The sequence below is a fragment of the Protomyctophum parallelum genome (genome assembly GCF_964188405.1).
Source record: "Protomyctophum parallelum genome assembly, chromosome: 10".
In the NCBI taxonomy this organism is placed as follows: domain Eukaryota; kingdom Metazoa; phylum Chordata; class Actinopteri; order Myctophiformes; family Myctophidae; genus Protomyctophum; species Protomyctophum parallelum.
In genome coordinates this window covers 24,758,605-24,764,349 of record NC_139704.1, presented here as the reverse complement: position 1 = coordinate 24,764,349, position 5,745 = coordinate 24,758,605, and the positions used below count along the sequence as shown (strand labels likewise).

At 40.9% G+C, this 5,745-nt stretch overlaps 1 protein-coding gene across 1 annotated transcript in view; it reads right to left on the bottom strand.

Moving 5' to 3' along the window:
• Positions 1–5,745, bottom strand: part of cuedc2 (CUE domain containing 2) — a 203,847-nt gene that overhangs the window by 167,231 nt on the left and 30,871 nt on the right. The window lies entirely within an intron of this gene.

Here is a 5,745-nt window from a genome sequence, read left to right as displayed (position 1 = left end):
ACGTGAAGTTCCAGATCCACGTGGCAAAAAAACTACTTTCGGGTCTTGACGGCCCATACATCCAAACAGGAAAAGTCCTATATCTGTCACAATCCGTGGTCCCTAGTGGTCCTTGTTCCTAGTTTTGGTTAATGTTTTCTGTTCTTGTGTGCTTTTATTTTGTAGTATTGTTTCCTGTATGCCTTGTTACTGTTTTCCTGCCTTGTCTCACCACCTGTGATTATTAGTTTGCTCCACCTGTGTTCTGTTAGTCTCTTAGCCAATCCCTGTCTTGATTTTAAGTTTTGTTCACCTGTGCCCTGTTATCCCTGTGTGTATTTATACTCCCCTGTCTTTTCAGTTCCTTGTGACTGTGAGAGCTTTGTTGAATTGTCATAGTAAGTGTTATGTTCCAGTCTCTGTTTATAAACTGTTTGCATTTGAGCTCTTCGGCCTCTCTGTCCTGCATTTGGGTCCTACCCCCCCTTGGCTCACTGTGACAATATCTGATTCCGTTAAACTCACTTTGCCACTGCAAACTGCACTGCCAGACAGCACCGCATTTGCTTGGAAGGAGAAGGCGAGGGCAGATGTTGAAAGATACAACAGGCGTCACCGTGCCAAAGCTTTTGTTGTCTTTGATGCAAAGTAATCTGGAACAGTGCTCCAGAGCCACTCCACACCGAGATCCTAAAATCCAACAAAGGTTATGGAAAGTCCAATCCAACAAAGGTTATGGAAAGTACAATCCAACCAGGTGTGGACGTACATTAAACACACAGGTTGTAAGAGTCTCTCTCTACTTCCCTTTTCCACTGGGGTTGAATCGGTTCTGATATTTTTTCCAAAGTAATTGGTTCAGATCTCAGAGTTCGAATCAGGTGGTTTGGACCTGGAACCACAAAAATACTTCTTCTTCTTGCCCTGAAGTGGGAACCAAGGTGGGCATATGTCACTATTCATTCAGGTGGAAGATGCAGCAAAGCAAAGTTATTATCTTTATCTTCTTTATTAGCTTTTATGTGACACTGTAGTATGATCTAGGCCGTTCATTTGGAGATAATAAAAATGAACGGCCTTGATCATACTACAGTGTCACATAAAAGCATCAGAAGTAGCAGATCAACAAGCTTGGAATTCGACCTTGTACATAGATCTGCTACTTCTGATACACTGAAATAATCGTGTTGCAAAACAAATTATGCACCACGTGAAAAGTGAGGACATGTCTGTCAATGCTGTGGTGTAGAACAGTGGATTTTCCCACAGTTTTTAGCCCATGACCCAAAAGACCCAAACTAGTGAAAATAGCAGATATAGAAGCTCACAACGCGTCGCTTCCCACCACGTTGTGAGCTTGTAGATATGGCTATTTTCAAATGTTTTTTCTTTGATTTCTTCATGAAATTACTGGAAAAAAATATTGAATTTAGTTCCCATTGTTTTTTGCTTTTTGGGGTAATGTCTTTTGAAAATGTCTTGAAATAATAAAAAACGAAATTATGTATATATAGGAAACAAAGAATAAAGGGACACATAAAAATGTGTCCGGGACTGTTTGGGAAACAGTGTTATAGAAAAGGCTCGCCTCGCCTAATAGGATTTATGGCTTAAAGCTTCGGGACACACAACACCCCCGAGGGTCCGGGGGTCACTGTGGAGGTGACAGAGACCACCTGAAGATCCCCCTGCCTGCCTGGGAACCACTGCCCTGGCCTCATGCACCGTCAAATCCTCCAGTGTTCCTTCAGCACTCTGGAAACAAAGTACGGTTGTATTTTTCTGTCGCAAACATTTCATCCATTTGATTCATAAGGGAAATCTAAACCATAATAGCCAGTGGTGGAAAAAGTGCTAAATTTCTTTACCTAAGTAAAAGTATATCAGTACTGCATTTTAGAAATATTCTGTTACAAGTACAAGTTGGGAATTCAAAATGTACTTGAGTAAAAGTACTCATAATGCAGAATGCCCCATTTCAAGTTTTCAAATGTATAAAACTCTCAAGCTCACTGACCACTACTTGAGAAGCAGTGCATTAACTGACCGGGTGACCTAAGATGACGACTCACGAGTCAATAAGTCAGTTATTGTCAGGGAAGTCTGAGGTCAAGAGATTCCACTGGAAAAGAATCTCAAGAAAGGAAAGTGTCATCATTATTAAGAAATGTGGCCATGTAATGGCATGTGTTAGCTCACTCATAAATGTTAGAAATCAGTATCAGTTAACATGAGTTTCATTATGGAAGGTTGGATAAAGTAAGAGGAACTCTGATCAGTGGTTTGGTTATTGACACCTCTTTTTTATTATTATTATTATTATTATTATTATTATTATTATTATGTTTTAGCTCTGGCACACTAGCATATTTCAAGCAACCTTCAAGGGTCACCCCAACCCACCTTTAACTAATCTTAGCCCAACAGTGGTCCCCCCAGGGTGGTGGTGGTGGTCCCTGCTTCACAATCAGTTTAAAACCCCCTATAGTCAATACTATCTCCTGGAAGCATTCTTAGATTGTTTTTGACAATGCTCTGTATCTGTCAGTAAGAAGAGAGCAGTGATGTGTGCCTGGTATCAGTTGGATAGAGATGTTTAAGCCTTCCTGACACCGCGGGGGAGTTGGGGGTGTCCCGGGGGTCCCCTGGCCGTGGATATCTGCGGAGAGAATGGGGAGAGGATATAGCTCAGCTCACTGGTCTGTATACAGGAAACACTGCAGCATGAGACCCCTCCAGGGGTCTGTAACCAGGGATTGAAACACTGTGCATGAGGGACCCCCCCAGGGCTCTGTAACCAGGGTACAAGTGTCTTGCGGGTCTCCATGGGTGGATGGTGTTTAGTTTTGTTGTTGTTTTGTTTTGTTTTGTTTTGTTTTGTTTATGTGTGTGTGTGTGTTTTTGTGTGTTTTTGTGTGTGTGTGTGTGTGTGTGTGTGTGTGTGTGTGTGTGTGTGTGTGTGTGTGTGTGTGTGTGTGCGCGCGCACGTGCGCGTGCGTGTAATCTATGTATCTTTGGCAGCCTATAGGACATGTACATAGGTTGGTTGTAAACAGCTAAACGGCTTGCAAAAACAATCTGCAATCTCTTTTATTATTGGTAGCCGTCAAATATGGCGAAGACACTGTTACTTGTACCCCTGAAGGGTGTCTGTGTGGGTATTTGTCCAAGATTTTGTGTACAGCGCACCTCGCAAATATTTGTGTCCTTGTATTGTATCTCTTATGAGTACATAAATATTAAATACATGATTAAATGTGTGTGTGTGTGTGTGTGTGTGTGTGTGTGTGTGTGTGTGTGTGTGTGTGTGTGTGTGTGTGTGTGTGTGTGTGTGTGGGTGTGTGTGTGTGTGTGTGTGTGTGCGTGTGCGTGCGTGCAAAATAGTAGGCCTACATCTGCTATTTATTTAAATTTTTGGAAAATATCAAAAATGTTAGGTCATAATTTAAATTGAACATAAATCTTCTCTACTGGGTTCCCTAGGGCACATGATAACAATTTCAGATGGGGGTCCGCGGCCACATACACATCAATTTGGGAGTGTTTGACATGAAACGGTTTGAGAAAATGTGGGTCTAGTCCAGTGGTCCTTGAGGGGATTTCAGGTGGTCTCCAGCTAAATGATGGAGTTGGTAACCAAATGTACCCTTATAGATCTTTAACTCTTGAGAGTGTAAAATGACCTGTAACCGCAAGGGTCCATTTGGTTTCATTTTACACTCTCAAATACATCATTGTTAAACATCTCCATTAGGCCTACTTCATTTACAAGAAATGTAGAATAATTGTTATTTTGATCAACGTTTGCCTGTTCTCTCTCCTAATGGTATACCACATCAATACAGCATGGAATTGTGGACAAAATCTTATCCAACGATAACATAATTCTAATCTAAGGGGGTCTGAGAGGCTAAATCTTATCAAATGGTGGTCCGTGGCACAAAATGCCCAATAAATAATGAAATGGGCTTTGACATGAAAAGGGTTGAAAATGGCACTGGTCTCGTCACACCACAGAGAGCAAGGTGCACTACACCCTGTGGTGTAGTGCGTGCAGGGGTTTTCCTGGGATCAATAAACTACTGTAATGCTACCGTGACCACCTCGTTCAAATATTTACTCAGTATTTCCACAGTATTTAAATTGTTTCAACTGCTCTGACATCCATGACACCGACGCCACCCCCACCCCCAATTCAAATAGGCCTACAGCTCAGACTAAAAGGTTAATGTTTTAATCTTAAACATTGTTATGTTTAACATCGCCCAAAAAAAATATTATTAATATTGATTGATTGAATACTTTATTAGTCAGAAATGTAAACAGCACAAGACATTTAGGCTAAAAGGATAACAATAAAGTCCTGGGGACTTTCCAATATGTATTAAAACACTGTATGTACAAAGGAGAAAAGACTAATACATGATTGTAGTGAAGTATATTTGCCTCTGCGATGCATGTGGAGTAGAAGTTTGAAGAATCAAGAAAGGGAAATAAAGTAAAGTAAAAGTACATTGAAATTGTTTTCAAGAACAGTACTTCAGGAGAATGAGACTCGCAGGACACTGCCAAAGCCACCAAGAGCTCCCAGCCAGAAAACTGGTGCTACCGGTCATGAGGACGTCCCATACTAACATACAGTATGTGGATGTACTCAAGAAAGATGGAGCGCAAAGCACCAACGAGCTGGCCGGATGTATGGAGAACCGGGATGACTGGAATCGACGATGGAAGGCTCGTCTGAGGACGACCTAGAGAGACTAAGTAACTAAGTACATTTATTACAGTACTTAAAGGGATATTTCACTTTCAAAAAATCTTTTAGTCATTTCATCGTCTACTCAGGCTTATGTGAACACCCCAGACAGTATTTAAGTTGCTTGATTCAATATTTAGATATTTGATATTCATTGTAGCTGCCCCGCCCACTTCCGAACCCATTGTAACTTCAAACTCCATTTTCACCATGATAGATTCCTCGAAAATACCTGTCCTTTGTTCTGGTGACTGAAAAATAAAAACCGCCGCCCATTAGGACAAATCTATCATGGTGAAAATGGAGTTTGAACTTACAATGTAGGAAGGGGGTGGGGCAGCTAAAATGAATATCAAATATATAAATATTGAATCGAGTAACTTAAAAACTGTCTGGTGTGTTCGCATGAGCCTGAGTAGATGATGAAATGAAAGGTTATTTTAAGTGAAATATCCCTTTAAGTACAATTTTGAGGTATTTGTACTTTACTTGAGTATTTCTAATTTCCAATACTTCCAATACTTTTATTTGAAAATGTTAGTTACTAGTTACTTAGATCATTGATTAGGCTATTACAAAACATACATTAAACATTTCAGCCATTTGGGCCATTTGAAAATATCCGCATTGTGAGCTTGTAGATCTGCTATTTTCAAAAAAGATTATAGGCCTACATTTGAAAACTTCTCCGAATTCCGGTTACTATACTTTGTCTTAAGTATAGGCTACTCCTTTTTACGATACTGAAATGCACAGAATTTCATGCCTAGAGAGAGAGGGTCCAACAAATGAGGTACAGTGGCTCCCTCTGCCGGTAGAGATACAATATGCCTTTATCGACCATGCAGCAGTTACAGTTAGCCCTTCAGTACAGTAGGGGTCAGTGTGAATCACGTTCAAGCACACACTTTCTCCGAGTGCGTCCCGTCTTTTCGTGTGTGTCGTTAGTTCTCTGCCTGTCAATGCTGTTTGTATTATGTGTGCGCGCGTGTGCGTGTGTGTGTTTACAC